Source organism: Palaemon carinicauda, chromosome 14 (assembly GCF_036898095.1).
Source record: "Palaemon carinicauda isolate YSFRI2023 chromosome 14, ASM3689809v2, whole genome shotgun sequence".
In the NCBI taxonomy this organism is placed as follows: Eukaryota; Metazoa; Arthropoda; class Malacostraca; order Decapoda; family Palaemonidae; genus Palaemon; species Palaemon carinicauda.
In genome coordinates this window covers 42,716,682-42,734,571 of record NC_090738.1, presented here as the reverse complement: position 1 = coordinate 42,734,571, position 17,890 = coordinate 42,716,682, and the positions used below count along the sequence as shown (strand labels likewise).

General features: G+C 45.4%; 1 protein-coding gene across 3 annotated transcripts in view; it reads right to left on the bottom strand.

The window, feature by feature from the left end:
• The window catches only part of tzn (tenzing norgay), a 110,127-nt gene extending 92,542 nt beyond the window's left edge, over positions 1–17,585 (bottom strand). The window contains exon 1 of one of the 3 annotated variants that reach the window (XM_068387042.1): positions 17,428–17,585. The gene's annotated coding sequence lies outside the window, so the exon portion shown is untranslated. Of the gene's footprint in view, positions 1–17,126; positions 17,303–17,427 lie in introns of those variants that run through there. The other 2 variants (XM_068387045.1, XM_068387044.1) reach the window with 2 other exon arrangements.
• Positions 17,586–17,890: the final 305 nt, after the last annotated feature.

Sequence of the window (17,890 nt, the reverse complement as noted above, 5' to 3'; positions counted from 1 at the left end):
CAGAGATCGTGCGGGAATGGGCATCGGGAAGCTGTCATCCGGATGAGTAACCTTAAGCATCCTCCCAGCGTGAAACCTGCAAGGGGGGGGGGGGTGCCAATCCTAGAGTTCGTAAACTCTGCCGCTCCCTTTAGGACTATGCACCCCCCGGGGGAGCCTCCCGTGCCATCTGTTCCTGACAGGAGGAAACTGCAATTGGACACCTTGTCTCAGTTGTCGTAGCCGATAACTTAGGCCGACGTGGTTGAAAGAAAAAGGCGCTGGAGCCCCGCAGAGTCTGGAAGAAAGCGCCTTGGAGGAGTGAAAACGGAAGTCGACTTCCTCCGCACGGCCGCTGTCTAAGTCTCTGTCCTTGGGCACAAACAAACTCTTCTCAAGGATGGAAGGGTGTCTGAGGTTGTCGACATTCACGGACGAGACACCCGAAAGGAAGCCCTCGGTCAGCGCGTCCAGATGGTCCAACATCGAGCTTGCCCGCAAGTTGGATACTTAACGACGAAACGCCAAGGCGCCTGAGCCCGAGAGGAGGAAAGTACCCATGACCTTCCTGTAGCTTCCTTGAACCAAACCTCGGGCCGTAACCGAGGAGGGAAAGGACCTGGTAAGCCCCCTACACGAGGTGGAGAAGAGGAAGGGGTAAGCAGTCACCCCTTGCCCGATGGAGAAATCTCGAACGGTAAGCCCCCCGCCAAAAATCCTTCCAGGGAATGACGGGGAAAGGCTAACCCAGGTTCTGGAAAGAGGAGTGTTGCTCAGACCTCCCTGAAGATTCTTCCTATTCTTGCAAGTGCCATGCTCTGCGTTTACGGGGTGAGGCCGTGTTCTGGAAATACGCTGCAGAAGAACTCACCAGGCTAGCCATGCTGCGAAAACCCCAATAGGAATCGTGGTCGCAATCGCCCTGGAGTTCGCGCGATGGTAAATCAATGATTTGCGCGTGGGCGAACGTGGAAGCGCCCATGCGCGGTCACGCAGGAACGCAAACGAAGGTGAGCGAAGGAGCGCAGAAGGAGGGCGAGCGTGGAAGGAAGGGCGAGAGCTGGTGGTCGGCGAGTGATAACCCATAGGCAAGCAATGGATACTGCAAGAATTAAGCCGACGTTCGTGCGAAGAAACACTGTCGGTTCGTGCGACGGAACCCCGTCGGTTCGCGCGACGGAACACCGTGGTTCGCGCGCCGGAACACCGTCGGTTCGCGCGCCAGAACACCGTCGGTTCGCGCGCCGGAACACCGTCGGTTCGCGCGCCGGAATACCGTCCGTTCGCGCGATGGAATATCGTTGGTTCGCGCGCGGGTGAACATTGGAGAGCATGTGCGCGGTCGCGCATGAGCGTAGACGTGCAGGCACGCGGGCGTGCAGTCGCGCAGGAACGTGGGCGTGTGGCCGTGCGGGTGAGCACAGGCGGTCGGGAGATCGATGGCGCGTTGGCGAGCGATGGCGGGTTCTGGCGAGGCGATAGCCCGCAGGAGAGTGACGGAGCGTTGGCAAGCGATGGCGCGTCGGCAAGCGATGGCGTGTCGGCGCGTTAACAAAACGCTAGCGAGCAGAAGAAGAATCGCGCGGGTGCATAGGCGATTGCCAACGTGAGAGAGACTAGTGATGGTTAGCGCGCATCGCGCTAACAGAAGGCGCGCAGGTGCATCAGGAAGGTGAGCGCTGAAGCCAGCTGTTAATCAGGCGATCCTAGACGGTCAGAAACCCGTTGGCGCCCATTGGTGTGCGGCAAAGAAGGGCGCGCAGATGTGCGCTGGCGATTGAAGAAAGCTGGCGCACAGAAGGACAGAAGAAAAGGTGAGCGCTGGCGAGCAAGAGGAAGATCTACGGCAAGACTTAGCTACCGGAGATCGTGGTCCACAGCAGGCGAGCGCTAGATCGCTACTAATGGTGGTCAGGGGAACTGACACGCGTGGCAGATCGATGGCGATCGTTGACGCGTAGGAGATCGCTGGCGAGCAGGTGAACGTTGACGCGTCTAAGGTCGCTGGCGAGCTGATGATCGCTGATGAGCAGAAGGCAACGCGTGGAAGCCTGCGCAAGAAGAAGAGTCCTTGACTCAGACCTGAACCGAAATTCTAGATCGCGAGGGCGAACGTGAGCGCACAGGGCGCGTAACAGGAACCAACAGGAACAGCAGAGATGATCATCATGAGAGCGCTGACGAACAGGATAGCGCTGACGAACAGGAGAGCGTTGGCGAACAGGAGAGCGCTAGCGATCAGGAAGCGCTGATGAGCAGGAGAGCGCCTGTGCCCTAACACTGAGCAGGAGCAGGCCGGAAGACCGTTGCCTGTCCGCCGGGCGACTGATGTCCGTCGGAAGACCATTGTCCGTCGGGAAGACCGTTGTCCGTAGGGAAGACCGTTGCCCGTCGGAAGACGAGGTCAGACTGCTGTCCATCTGCACCAGGGCGGATGAAGGAGTTGTAGGCTGCAAACGTAGATTCAAAAAGGCGCCTCTTAGCACCCTTATAGGGAGATGAGAGGCCCTTACGATGAGGCGGACAGTGAGCCTTACGGCGAAGGAGGCCAACAGCAACAGCATCAGAAAAATCCTCCGAAGAGGAGTCTCTATGAGTGTACTCTCTTGCGAACGAAAGAGAAACACTTCGTAGAAGAGACTGGTCAGCCAGTGACCTAAAAGGAGCAATCCTCCGAAAAGGGGCTCCTGCAGTTGCCCAGCACCTTGAACGAAACTGCAGGTGTGACCGCTCAGCACCAAGAGCATAGTCGCACGAAAAAAAGGCAAGAGAAGAACCCCCCAAATAGGGGAAAACTCAAGCCTGGACAGGAAAAACTTCCCTCGGAAGGAAAGTTACCCACCCAAGGAGGCAAGCCTCCTGAGAGCTAAAATGAACTGGAGAGCTGTCAATTGTCACGGGAGTACTTCCAGTAGAAGGAGACACGCCCCTGACGAAAATCCAAAGGGGAGGCAGCAACAGCCGAATCCCCAGGCCTGCACAAGACAGCTCACACCGTAGCCATATTACAGAAACGAACTAGATCGGTAACTGTAAAAAAATAAAAACAAAAAACATTAGTACACATTCATTTCCCCGGGGAGGCTCCGAAGAGGAATCCCGAGGGAAAGGAAACAAGAATTACACAACAGGCACGTGCCCTCACAACCACTTACACTCACGGAAGGAGAGCTGTAACCAAAACAGAATTATAACAATTATAATTATGAAACTATGTAATTATGTAATTTAAAAATGAATGAACACTTATCGTACACTACACACACAACTCTGAAAAGGAAACTTACTGATTTCTATACTCAAATATATATACAAACATGAAAACATGTTTACATATACAGTATATTGAGTAAAAGAAAAGTAAGCGATTAAGTAAAGACAAAACAAACAATGGCTGCCAAGCGAGGACCAAGACAGAGACGTCTGTCCCAGTCCGAGCCAAAAGTGAAAGTGAGCATTCACCTGTGTGTGAGGGGGGGAGGGGTAGCTAGCTACCACTTCCCTACCCTCCGCTAACTAGCGCAGGGGTAATACACCCTCGTTAAATTCTAATGGCTCGCCATTTCAGCTGCGCTAAAAGATAAACCCTATGTAAATAGCGTGGTTTGTATTTCGGTTACAGAACAAATACTCTTTATAACATGGAAACAGAACTAGGACTGAAAAAATCACATGGAGGACATAAATATAGAATGATAAAAGGAACCTTTAAAAAAAATAATGAATTCCTTTTTAAGGGCTGTATTGCATTCATGAAACATTATAAATTGAAACAGTTGTAATCCCGAAAAATAGTTTTTTTTAGTCACTTTCTTTCTAAAGCAAACACCTACATTATATAGTTAATAAATATGATTAATAGTTATACTTTAGATACAATAGAATCTGCATTTACAGAATGACAGCCAATAACTTTAAAGATTCCTCCACAAGATCAACTGTCATGACAGACATTTGGGGAGTGGAGGCTTTTAAGATTAGTCTTAATTCATTCCTTTCATACTTTAGCTCATAAAAGCAGTGACTTCGGTGGCAATAGCTGAAAACTTTCAACAAAAGTCAGTTACTATTATCTACTGTGACACTAAGTCTGAGTACAATGCAGAGAGCATGGCTTCTAGTCCTGAGATTAATGCAAGGTCACATTTCATTTCACAGTGGCGACAGGAAACTTACATAAACTATACAATGTGACTAAACAACCTTTTTTGTATATTTTGACTGATGCTGACTGTGAATCACCTATAGATGATAACCTAACTGTACATGCACATGTTCTATTCCCATCAATTTAAAGAGTATAGAATGTGAAAAGAATTTAATGTTAGTTTTTAACATTGACATTAACCTTTTTAAATTTTCTTATCTTATACTGAAGAGAAGAAAACTTTGTTTTTTGTGTTTCCTCTTGCTTTATGAATGCAAATACAGTACTGAATTTACAAGGTAGAGTATACTTATCCCCGCCCCCATCTGCATTAATGGATCCAAAAGGTGGTACAGATACGGGCAAATACTGTACCCTAAGCTATACTACGTTAGATTACCCTAACACCTAACAATATTTAGCCTATGGTAACACAGCATGCACTAATTTGATAAAAACACATAAATTTAAAGAATTATAAATTTATTTACAATATTTCATCATATAGGTATACATCAAAGATGAATTTTAAGATTTTAGGTAAATTTCTCGAATGCAATTTCTCGAAAGTCAAATTCACGAACTCAATAGCTCGAAAAATAATTTCTCGAACTATCATTATCTCGAATCCCATATTTCTCGAAAACTGATATCTATTTTGTCAAGAAAATTGAATGGGGTTGACAAACACAAATGTTAAAAATTTATTGTAAATGAAGGAATGAAAAAATACAAAGGTTATAATTTTATTGCATGTATAAAAATATTATCATTTAGAATGAAATACAGTATTAAAATTTAATCAATCAAAGTGAAATGTTGTATGCTACACTTCGTAGATATTCTTCGACAGGCCTCTCTTCGTCTCTTTTCATTTTCTGATTTTCACTTCTCTCACTCATTTTCTTTCTACTTTGTTTCTCCATACTGTATTATTTTATCTATAAAAAAATAAAGTTAATATCTTTTATGACGCAAAAGTGTGATTACAAATAGGTACGCAGTGTATCGTGCATTATACGTACGCCCGTACACACAGGGCATCAGGGAATGCTAATAGCCTCTTTATAAATCAATCTTTGGCGCTTATGGGATACTTTCGATTGTGTTCGAGAAATTTACTTGTTTGTTTTCGAGTAATTGACATTCGAGAAAATGATAGTTCGAGAAATTAATTTTAGGTCAATTGAATTCGAGAAATTTACCTTCGCGCAATTGATTTCGAGAAATTTGCCTGACACCGAATTTTAAGTAATTTGCATTTTTCTGGCCAAAAACCAGAGTCCTTTAAAAAAGAAATACTATACATTCCAAGGAACTATTAATGAAATGTTCTTTCACATGTCTATCTTCTTTGTCATCTTCCTATGGAGAAATGTCTGACTAAGGGAATGGAGAAGGACGGAGAGATTAACAGTATAAGAAGAGGGTAACCTTAGCCTTCTATTCCCAAGTATTTTCCTTCACAGAGAAATCTTGGTCTAGGCAACCAAAAATGACTGCACTTTCTATGAGCATCCCCTGCCGCAACACAAACTGCTGTACTATACTAAACTACACTGGGGGTTTTATCACAAGTTGAGCACCGGCAACACACTAACACTGCAAATCGAGCATGACCATTCAAGGACCACGCTCAGTGCCTAGTTAGCCTGCTAGGCAAATTTTCACTAACGGGTGGGCAGGTAGGTTGAAACTCGGTCCAAACTGGTAACACCCTCCTGAGACAAAGAAACTATCACAAAGCGAGATGAGATATACTCTGAACTCACCATATTGCTGACAAAAGAGCAAGAACAATACTCCAAAGTGTCACCTTTTCACAAATATATGCAAAACATGGGGTTCCAAAGGTTTATGTCCTTTTAGGAACAAAATTCACTTCTCCGTGCGCTTACCTTTCAGTGCGCTTCAGCTAACAAGCGAAAGACCTCACAAGTACTAAAAAAAAAAAAAAAAAAAAAAAACTCCTATCACAAGGAAATGTCAGAAGATATCCAACACTTAAAGAGAGGAAAGTGGTATAACCTCTGTGGCCGTCACAGCCAAAGACAAAAGTGGCTATTCTGTGACAGGCCAGTAAGAGGGTCTTCGTCTCATGTCACTGGCCCCTCTTTTGAAGATATATCCCTACCTTAAAGGACAAAAGTTTTCTATACAAACATAGCACAAACACTTATACTTATCAAAATACTCTAACAGTAATCAAGAACTGTCTTAATAAGCTACCTAATTCCTAAATGGATATTGCCAAAATTTGTAGCCTACAGTACACTACAATGTTATCACTTTAGCAATCAATGGTGTTTTAAAGTCAGCAATGGTACGGGAGGTGTAGAACCATAAACATTTTGGAATACAGTAATACATCATATAAATATCAAACCTTATTTGGGTTTTATATACCCTAATATAACCTACAATACTTAGCATGAGCTGATCTCACATCTACTTTATTAGACACAAATGACAAATTCAAAATAGTAGACATAAGAAAGTTGACTAAGATATGAACACTTTCACTGTCTGTCACATTAGCTAACCTAGGCTATCAGTAAAATTCTAAGTCCCTACTGGTAAATTACAAACTATTTTTTGGGCTCAAGCCATGGCGTCCTGATGGAAGGTTCCTGTTTGGTAGCTTCCTTGGGTATAAGACTACTAAGATATTCCCAGAGAATTTAACCACAGGTTATCACAGAATTCTAACTTCTGGAGCGAGTATCTCAAAGGTTTCCCTTTAAGACATCGTAATACAACAGGGGACACGCATGTCTGAACGTGCCACATAGCTATCTTCACCCCGAACAGAGTTAATGCTTCGGTGTGTAAGGACTGAGAATAGCTGGGAGCCGTTCCACAGCTAATCTCACTCGTGGCTACTACTGATACTCGAGACGTAAACAAACGGACGCCATTGCTCTGATGACGTCACGCCCGTCTTCATCCTTTGTTTAGTAGCTGCCCTACTTAGACGGATTTTCCCTGTGTTATCTTTATCGCTTTGCATCTTCGCTATGTCGTTACCTTCAGCCTCGCCTTCTTCTGGAAAGTTGAGTACAAGGTTCCAGTATTGTTTAATTAAGCTCTGGCCGTAAAGTAAATATTACTTTTCGAAATAATTGATGTTTTGTGGCAGAGCTGTGCCTCTACCGGACCCGCCATTTTATGGCGTCGTTGTTGTTATGCATGTCTTTTTTAGTTAGCCACAACAACGTTTCCGGCATTATATACTAATCGAATACATTAGTTTATTTAGTCTTCATAGCTAGGAACTTTTATATCGTGTTTAGACGCTTTTTATCGGTCATCGATTGACCTCATACCAGTCGGCTACTATAGCCCCCAGGCCAGGAGCCTACATACAAGTGTTCATACATGATTTATTAGTGATCCTAGACTAAGTTATGAAGATAGTGGCATTATTATTTTACAATACTTTTGACAGTGATGCAAATGTTTTCGCCTTCAGGGACCATATAGGGGATAGGCTAGTCAGTGATTCTTTCTAGCCTAACCTAATATTAGGACCCCTATATGCTTCCTTCATCCCCTGCCTTGGCATTCCCTCTATTTAGCCTTGATCCCTTTTCTGAGTAAAGGGATTAATTGTCTAATAGAGTATATCGCCTCTCTGTCCTCCCTAAAGGAATGAACCCCCTTTAGGGCTGCGTCTGAGAGTGAGGTTAGGCTAGCCTACCTCTATGGCTAGGATAGTCTATGACTTTCCTGCGATAGCGATATGTCTTCTTCCTTGCCTAGTTCAGGACTTTTAGCCCTGTTCTAGGTTGGGTTAGGAAGGTTTCTCTGTTCCATGCTGAAACTGTACTCTTGCACCGTTTTAGCCGATCAGCCTGATCTTAGGTTAGGGAGTGTCCTCCCTTCCCTTAGTGGCCGCTCTGGTACAGAAACCCTTCCTGGGAAGACTTCTCTCTTCTCCCTCCCCACCTATCTCTTGTATAGCCTAGCCTATGCTTAGGTTAGTTTATACTCATCTGTCCCCTGTCCTACAACTCCTCCTTAGGGTGGAAGAGTAGGGCTACCCGAGCTTCCTTGTGCAGTCCACTCTGGTACATATACCTTCATAGTGTCCTATAAGGTTAGTTACTAGTATAGTTCTGCATATGGGAGTCTCCCCCCCCCCCCCTCTTGGGTGTTCCCTAGCCCTCCCTTGGGCTACCTAGCTCCCGGTCCCTAGTGACCCCTGCTCATGGATGTTAGAGCCTGCCTCTATCATGGGTACACCCCCTCAGGGAGGGGGAAGGATGTCTGGAATCCTGACGGTACTTCCTGCATCCCTTTCCCCCCTCCCCGTCTCTCTATCTATCCGGGTGCCGGTCTCTTGCCGCCTCTACTGTCGGCAATACCTGCCTCCTACTTGGTGACTTCCCTACCCTTGCCGCCAGCCCCCCGTGTACCGAGGGACTGCCGGCTGCCGCCGGCTACTACCGGCGGCTCTCCTACTCCTATCTAATCGTCCGCTTGCCGGTCGATCACCGGAGTGCCGGCATATACTGCCGGCAACCCGATACTGCCTTTACCATCCTTATCCCAGTCACCAACCTGGCATCCTCCGACTGCCGGAGCCGCCGCTTCCTGCCGGCGTTCCGCCGTTGTGCCGGCGGCCGCCATCCTGGTATTTAACTGACTTTTTAAAATTGTCTGTTCTAATGCCAGAATCTATGCTGGAGCGAGCTCCGGCATGCCGGCGGCTTGCCGGATGCCCCGGAGGCGTCAAGAATACTTGCACCCCCTTACTGTAGCTATCATAAGACTAGGATAGCCCTATATCGCAAACAGATAAGCTGCTTCTGCTATTAAGATCAGTACCTAGTACTGCTCTATTAGTGATCATGCTGTCTCTTTGCATTCTTCTAATTCCAGCATGCTATGTGCATCTTAGCGCGGCTGGTTGCCAGAAGCAGTTACCCTTTAATGAGGCCTTCTGGCTCTTAACTGGGAACCGAATGAATTCGATCCCAATCTTGTCCTTGGTTTTCCATGGAGTTCCAAAATACTGGGAATTCTAGGAAACTATATCCAATGATCTCGGTCATTTGGATTATCCAAGGACCAAGCTTATGGTAACCAGCCGGGCGAGATGCATGGAGCATGTTCTCCTTTACTGTTTTCATTCTCTATGCATCACACCTTCTTTAAGTTAAAATTAATGATTAATATTAACTTAGTTTAAGAGACATTCTTATGACTCCCCCATACTCATTTTCTCTTTCTTCCACAGGAGGAGCAGATGAAGTGTGACTTCGCCTTCTGCGCTGTGAAACGCCCGCAGTTTTACGGGCATACGGCTTGCAGGACTCACGCCCCTTGTGCAGACAAGAAAGGGGATTTGAAGTTTTGGAATCCACTGGATTGTACGGTCTGCCAGGCCCACCTAGTTGAGGCCTTCCATAACCCTCCCTCAGCGGAGGTTAGAGACATTTCTCGTGAAAAGCTGCGCAAGTGGGTGCGTGGCTTTCAGAAAAATGCTACTGGACCGTACCTGGCCACCGAAGAACTGAGGTCCCTGTTGTTCCCTAAGGCCTCCCCTGACTCAGTGGTACCAAAAGATGCGATCCCCACTGTCCAAATTACGGTGGAACCTGATGTGGTCATGGCTCAGTCCATGCACGAGTGTCGTTTAGATTCCGAGGATGATGAACAGATCTCAGACGTCTCGGAAGACACGGAGAAGACGCTTATGGCTCAAGGAGCCGAAGAGGACGAAGACAAGGTGGAGTACACCGAGTCGGAGCTTGGAGCTGCTCCCTCGTCCATCCCTCCTCCTACTCCTACACCGACGGAAATGTCCATTCCGTCTACCTCCTCGACTCCGGATCCTTCTTCTTCTACCCAAGAACTGATCCGGCTGATTAGAGCCGTCATGGACGACAGGCTGAAGGAGAACCAGGAGTCCATCAGGTCGATGATTGGATCCAGAGAACCGAAGAAGATTTCGGTCAAGGATCTCCCCGCTTGCTCTCATGCCAACCCGTGGAGGTATGCAGAGCATATGGTTATTGCGACCGGCAGGATCTTTGTTAGTGACAAGATCGGCACGGTCCCGTTGGAAGATGTGGAGTTCTTCCCAAGCTTTGAGGCCTACCCGGACTGTTACGTCCGGCTTCGTTCCGAACCTGCCTCGAAGGAAGAGACCGAACCTAAAGAAGAGATAGTGTTCGATCTCACAAAGGCCCAGGCTATGCTAGCCTCCGCATTTAAGAGTAGGGGCTTTACCTGCTCTAAGCTTCCGGCTTTGAGCAAGAAGCATCCTACGTACGTTGCACCTGACACTGCGGTTCTTCCTTTCTTGGAAAAGGCCTTAGCTGCATGCCTTAAAGCGGCGGAAGAAGGGAAACCCTGCCCTGCACTGGAGGAGTGCAGACCCTTCTCCATCGTGACCCCCCCTGACGCTCGACACTGGAAAGATGTTCAGCATACTTTCGTCGTGGGAAGGCTCGATCCTGACGTCGCCGGACGTCAGTTTAATGAAGACCTCCCTAAGCTCAACGATCACCTCCTTCGCCGGGAACAAGACACGAAGGAGAGGCTTGCGGCATCTCTTTCTCATCAAGTCCAACTGGAAGTGATGGCCTGTGACACTAGAGTACCAGATCACTACATGGTACTCTCCAAATCCCACTTACTGACAGTAATGAAGGACTTGTACCACTTCATAAAGGCTCGAAGAGCCTGTCGTGAATTCGTGTTTGCCGGTGCCACCGTGAAACACGAACCCCGGAGGCTGATTTCCTCCAACATCTGGGGAAAGCACCTGTTTCCTTCTGACCTTGTCAAGGAAATAACTGACAGAGCCGCCACGGAGAATAGGAACCTTCTCCACAAGTGGGGCATGTCCAGAAAAAGGAAACCCTCTCAGGACGATGGACCTCAGCCTAAGAGGAAACCTCAAAAGCCAAAACCCCAGCAACGTCAGCAACGACGTCAGTTTCCGGGACCCGCTACCTCCCAAGTGGTTGCCCAACCACAACAGACCTTTCAATTGGTCCCCCAACCGGTGTTGTCACAGTCACCGGTCTTCACCCCTGCCTTTGAGCAACCATCCACTACCTTTCATGCCAAAGGTAGAGGCTCGTTCAGGGGTGCAAGCAGAGACGCATCTCGCCGTCCCTCCAGAGGTAGAGGAGGAAAGGGAGCTAGCGGCCGAGGCAACAAGTCCTCGGGACACCAGAAGCAATGAAGTGCTTCCGGTGGGAGGAAGACTCCGCCAATTCCAGGATCGTTGGACCTTCGATCCCTGGGCACGCAGCATCATCAAGAACGGTCTAGGCTGGAGTTGGACGCAACCACCCCCAATCTTCCAGCAGTTCTTCCAGCAATCGACCCCCCTTCTGGAAGAATATGTTCTAGACCTCTTGAACAAGAAGGTGATAAGGAAGGTAAAGTCCACCAGGTTCCAAGGGAGACTGTTTTGCGTTCCCAAGAAGGACTCAGACAAACTCAGAGTCATTCTGGACTTATCCCCCCTCAACAAGTTCATAGAGAACAACAAATTCAAGATGCTGACGCTTCAACAAATAAGGACCCTTCTGCCTCAAGGTTCCTACACGGTCTCTATAGACCTGGCGGATGCCTATTGGCACATTCCAATGAACCATCACGCTTCCTCCTACCTAGGATTTCGACTCCAAAGGAAAAGCTACGCCTTCCGGGCCATGCCATTCGGCCTCAATGTGGCCCCTCGGATCTTCACAAAACTGGCGGATGCCATAGTACAACAGCTCCGCCTAAGAAACGTCCAGGTGATGGCCTACCTCGACGATTGGCTAGTCTGGGCTCCATCGCCCGAAGAGTGTGCAAAGTCTTGCAACGAAGTTACCCAGTACCTAGAACACCTGGGATTCAAGATCAACGAGAAGAAATCTCGCCTCTCTCCAGCTCAGAAGTTTCAGTGGTTGGGAATCCACTGGAATCTTCAGTCACACCGCCTTTCCATCCCCCAGAAGAAAAGGAAGGAAATAGCAGGGTCTGTCAAGCGACTACTGAAATCCAAACGCATTTCAAGACGACAGCAGGAACGAGTTCTAGGCTCTCTACAATTCGCCTCAGTGACAAACCCAGTGCTTCGTGCACAGCTAAAGGATGCCGCGGGAGTCTGGAGACGCTCGGCATCCATCGCTCGAAGAGACCTCAAGAGACGGCTTCCAAACAGACTACGACGCCTCCTAAAGCCGTGGTCGGAAGCAAAGGCCCTGAAAAGGTCCATTCCTCTCCAACACCCTCCTCCATCACTCAACATCCACACGGATGCCTCACTGGAAGGCTGGGGAGGTCACTCCCACCTGAAACAGGCTCAAGGTACCTGGTCTCCACTATTCAAGACGTTCCACATCAACATCTTGGAGGCCATGGCGGTCCTTCTAACTCTGAAGAAGTTATCCCCGCCGCCCTCGATCCACATCCGTCTAACCCTAGACAACTCGGTGGTAGTTCGTTGTCTCAATCGCCAAGGCTCAAGATCGCCCCAGATAAATCAGGTGCTTCTCCCAATCTTCCGTCTGGCGGAGAAGAAGAAGTGGCACCTGTCTGCAGTTCACCTACAAGGATTCCGCAATGTGACAGCGGATGCTCTATCTCGGACAAACCCGATAGAGTCGGAATGGTCTCTAGACGCAAGATCGTTCTCCTTCATCTCTCACCAAGTCCCAGAACTTCAGATAGATCTCTTTGCAACGAGCGACAACAATCAACTTCCTCTGTACGTAGCCCCGTACGAGGACCCCAAAGCAGAAGCGGTGGACGCCATGTCACTGGACTGGAACAGGTGGTCCAAGATATACCTGTTCCCTCCCACCAACCTTCTGTTGAAAGTCCTCTCCAAACTGAGAACCTTCAAAGGGACAGCGGCCCTAGTGGCTCCCAAGTGGCCCCGGAGCAACTGGTACCCCCTGGTCCTGGAGCTGCAGCCCAAGCTGATCCCTCTCCCGGGCCCAGTTCTCTCTCAACAAGTACAGAAGTCGACTGTCTTCGCTTCATCATCGAAAATCAAGGACCTTCATCTCATGATTTTCTCTCCCTTGCCGCAAAGAAGAGGTTTGGGATCTCGAAGAAAAGTCTAGACTTCCTAGAGGAATACAAGACCGAATCCACGAGACGGCAATATGAATCATCCTGGAGGAAATGGGTCTCCTTTGTCAAGGCAAAAAATCCTAAAGAAATCACCATTGATTTCTGTATGTCCTTCTTCATTCACCTTCATGGACAAGGATTAGCAGCCAATACGATTTCACCCTGCAAATCGGCCTTGGCTAGACCAATTCTATATGCTTTCCAAATTGATCTGTCCAACGACATCTTTAACAAATTACCAAAAGCATGTGCTCGCCTACGTCCAGCACCCCCTCCGAAACCGATCTCCTGGTCACTAGACAAGGTACTCCATTTCGCCTCCAACTTGGACAACGATTCATGCCCCCTCAAGGATCTGACTCAGAAAGTTATATTTTTATTTGCTCTCGCTTCGGGAGCTCGAGTCAGCGAAATAGTGGCATTATCAAGAGAAGAGGGACACATCCTGTTTACCGATTCAGGAGAAGTGACCCTCTCCCCTGATCCGACGTTTCTCGCTAAAAACGAATTACCCACCAAAAGATGGGGCCCTTGGAGAATATGCCCCCTGAAGGAGGATGTCTCTCTATGTCCAGTAGAGAGTCTCAAGGTCTATCTTCGCAGAACTTCGAACTTTGGTGGAGGCCAACTCTTCAAAGGAGAAACATCGGGCAGCGACCTGTCACTGAAACAATTAAGAGCGAAAATCACCTACTTCATTCGCAGAGCGGATCCGAACAGTACACCCGCTGGTCATGATCCTAGAAAAGTGGCATCTTCTCTGAACTTCTTTCAGAGCATGGACTTTGAAAGCCTTAAAAACTTTACGGGCTGGAAGTCCTCGCGAGTTTTCTTTAAACATTATGCGAAACAAGTGCACGAAGTCAAACATTTTGTGGTAGCCGCAGGTAGTGTTATGAAACCTGCACCTAACTCTGCGTAGAACAGTGAGTTACTTGGGACTCTAACTCTTCGGGTGCCTATGTTGACCCTCGAGCGATTCATAGTGATGTCTAAAAACACTTAGTGCTTTTATAACTGTTCTTATCCCAGGTGAAATGTCATAGTGTCACACAAGTGCCGCATGCCTTGAGCATGATGTGTTGTTTAAAGTCTTGCGTTCCTCGAGAACGAGTACCTACTAATCCTGAAATTCCTTTTCAGATTCAAGAGCAAGCCTTTATTTCTATGTACATTATTATTACTGTAAATGAACTTTACTTTTGCTGTAAATTATTTAATTTCTGCATTGTGAAATAAAATTTCTATTTTATTACTTATGCGTCTCTTTCATCTCCTACCTACTATGAAATACATACTGTCATAGTTTTATTTATTCCTCCTTTCTTATGGTCATGAAGAATTTAAGATGTCTAATCCTAAATTATATTCACCCTGTCTCAGTAAGGTTCCTACACGAAAACTTACTTCTGATAACCAAGAGATGAACTCTATACACAGTGCCCAACCACCACTGGTCTAATTCAGAATGTTCCTATACAAATATCAAACATTCTGCTTCATCTCTAAGTTCTTCAAGTTCTTCTGTCAGGATGAATAGCCCTTCAATACCACTTTGACGTCGGCATAGCCCATGGGAACTTCCTACCAAAGGGGGGCAGGATACTTCGTTCCTATGGTTCTTTACATAAGATTACTTTGCTGTTTTGTCAATGCCTAGGCACTTAACACTGGGGGAAAATCTACCACGATACATTGATTCTCTGGTACTCTTCCATCAGGACGCCATGGCTTGAGCCCAAAAAACGGATTTTGAGCGAAGCGAAAAATCTATTTTTGGGTGAGATAGCCATGGCGTCCTGATGGACCCTCCCTACTACTTCGTCCAGTTTTGTTCCCACCCTACACAATTGTATCATGGTGATGGGCAGCAACTGGCTTCAGGATGAAGACGGGCGTGACGTCATCAGAGCAATGGCGTCCGTTTGTTTACGTCTCGAGTATCAGTAGTAGCCACGAGTGAGATTAGCTGTGGAACGGCTCCCAGCTATTCTCAGTCCTTACACACCGAAGCATTAACTCTGTTCGGGGTGAAGATAGCTATGTGGCACGTTCAGACATGCGTGTCCCCTGTTGTATTACGATGTCTTAAAGGGAAACCTTTGAGATACTCGCTCCAGAAGTTAGAATTCTGTGATAACCTGTGGTTAAATTCTCTGGGAATATCTTAGTAGTCTTATACCCAAGGAAGCTACCAAACAGGAACCTTCCATCAGGACGCCATGGCTATCTCACCCAAAAATAGATTTTTCGCTTCGCTCAAAATCCGTTTTTCAAAAATACTAGTGGGCTTTGCTGTCACAATTCAACTTGACTTCTACATCTAAATTCAACCAATCAATTTGACATGACTCTACAATTAATGACATTGACCACATAAATCATTAGGAGAAAACACCATTTCAAACTGTGGTTTCTTCTAATTTGATTGGCTATATATGGTTAAATGGGTAAATATATGATATTCTAATTTCTAACGAAACTGGAATTCGCTATAAGAAATGGATGAGTGCTGGCTAGTTTGGTATTTTTCTCTATATGTTTAATAGGGGCTGGGGCATAATAACTTACATACCAGTCTATTAAAATGTGAAGTATGTTTTTCACTTTAAGACCATTGTTTACATCTGAAAGACTGAAGGGGACTTATTGCGCATGCGATTTTTCCCATGGTTCGGGGAGCTTTCTCTGCATTTACAATGACGTATTTATCAGGTGGTTTTTAAACTAATTAGCAGCTTACAAGTACTCCTTCATTAGTTCCCGGATGTTGTTCTACAACAGCCATTTTTTTAACACCTTCGTCTTCAGTTTCAAATTAACCACCATCTCAAAGACGTCTCCAAATGGGAACTTAAGGGAAGCACATCAGTCTATTTCGAAATTTAGTGTAATTTCGTTTATGTCGGCAATTGATTATAATGGAAATGCTCTCTGTAAAGCTATTGTTACTCATGTGAAATTGAAAAATAACTACGAAATAATGCCTAAAAGTTCCGATTCTGACTTAATTTTCAGGCAAGGCCAGCACATTTTCTACTGCAAAGCTTTTGTAAAGATTGAAAAAAAAAAAAATAGAAAAAAAAATGAAAAAAAAAGTGACGATGTCAATCATAAGGTAAGAAATTATTTGTTATTTACTTTATCATAATGTAAGGATTTAGGCCTATTTGTGATTTATTTTCAGTTTGTGACCTGGGAAGGAAGGGGTCTGGCTAGCGGATGTGACCTGGGAAGGGGGATCCGAGGGGGCTTGCTCCCCAGCTAAGGGGTTGTGACCTGGGAACTGCTAGGTTAGGTTAGGTTAGGTGGGTTTGTTAGGTTCTGTACCCATTAACAAATCTCCAAAGTTAAATAATCCCATTTTGGTCCATTTTCAGACATTTACATCAGCCATATATTTTTCCAACTGGTTATCTTGGGCTTATTTTGCATTTCTGACTATAATTATTGCTGAAAATCACTCGTTTATGACTTTCTCCACCCAAAAACCCAGGTTTCTCACTGGGATCCCATACAATAGTCTTTATATAAGGGGTCCAAAAAGTCATGAATGGGTGGTTTACCCCAAAAACCATGGTCATAAGTGCGTAAAACACAAGATACCCAGTGAGAAACATATATGGTTCATGTATTTGGCTAGAAATTAAAGTTATCATACATTTACCGGTAAAATGTTTATGAAGATCATGGTTTAAATACATTTTCAATGACAAAAATTCAGTTATATACCCAATAGCATTTCAGAGCCTAAAAACTAAAGCACCGGTCTGAGAGTATGCATCCTTAATATGGCATTGTAAAATATAAAAAAAAAATCTAATTAAAATACATTAAAATAGTTGAGCTAAATGCAAATATATTGAAGCCTAAAGTATCGTGGCCACATACGAACCAAAGGTTACAATACCTAGTTAATATAATAAGCCTAGGACACTGCTAGGCTATCTTGCTTATGGGGAGCTGGCTATACACTACGCACGGCTAAATTAAACTGGTCTGACAGAGAAGAGAATTATAAAAGAGCATTAACCGAGCTCAATGAAGCAAATGCTTTGTCGTCAAGACCAAATGAACCTTGACCTTGGAACTAGCTGACCTCGGCAACAGCAGCAATGTCGACTATTTATTGCCCTTTTTTATGTACTACCACATTTGAAAACCCGGTAAACAGTAATACTTCAAAACATAACAATTATTAAGTGTCTTACATTTCAACTTCCAGCGCTTGTCATGTGGTTTTAACTATTTTCTTTTGTGAAAAACGAAGAGAATTAACAACGTCCCGTTATCACTACTTAGTCATCTACACTGCCTGAATAAATCGCATTACGTTTAATATTTCGTTCAGTCTATTGTAAACACAGTATTTGTTTACTATGATATAATTTATTTAAGATTTATTTGAATTAAAATTCTGCTAAATATTTTTTAATTTTATTAGATATTAATAAAACATTTATTAACTATCTAAGTAATTTTTATCTAAATTATAAATTACTATAATCTGATGTTATCGTAAATTGTGTAGCACAGAACAGTTCGCAATGAAGCAGCCGACGAAACGTTCTACCTGTCAAACTGTCAGCGGGATTAATGGAATGCATATAATTAAATTAAAAGCCAAAATACCGTATATAATGTAAATAAATGTTTTAATTTTTCTTTTGTCTT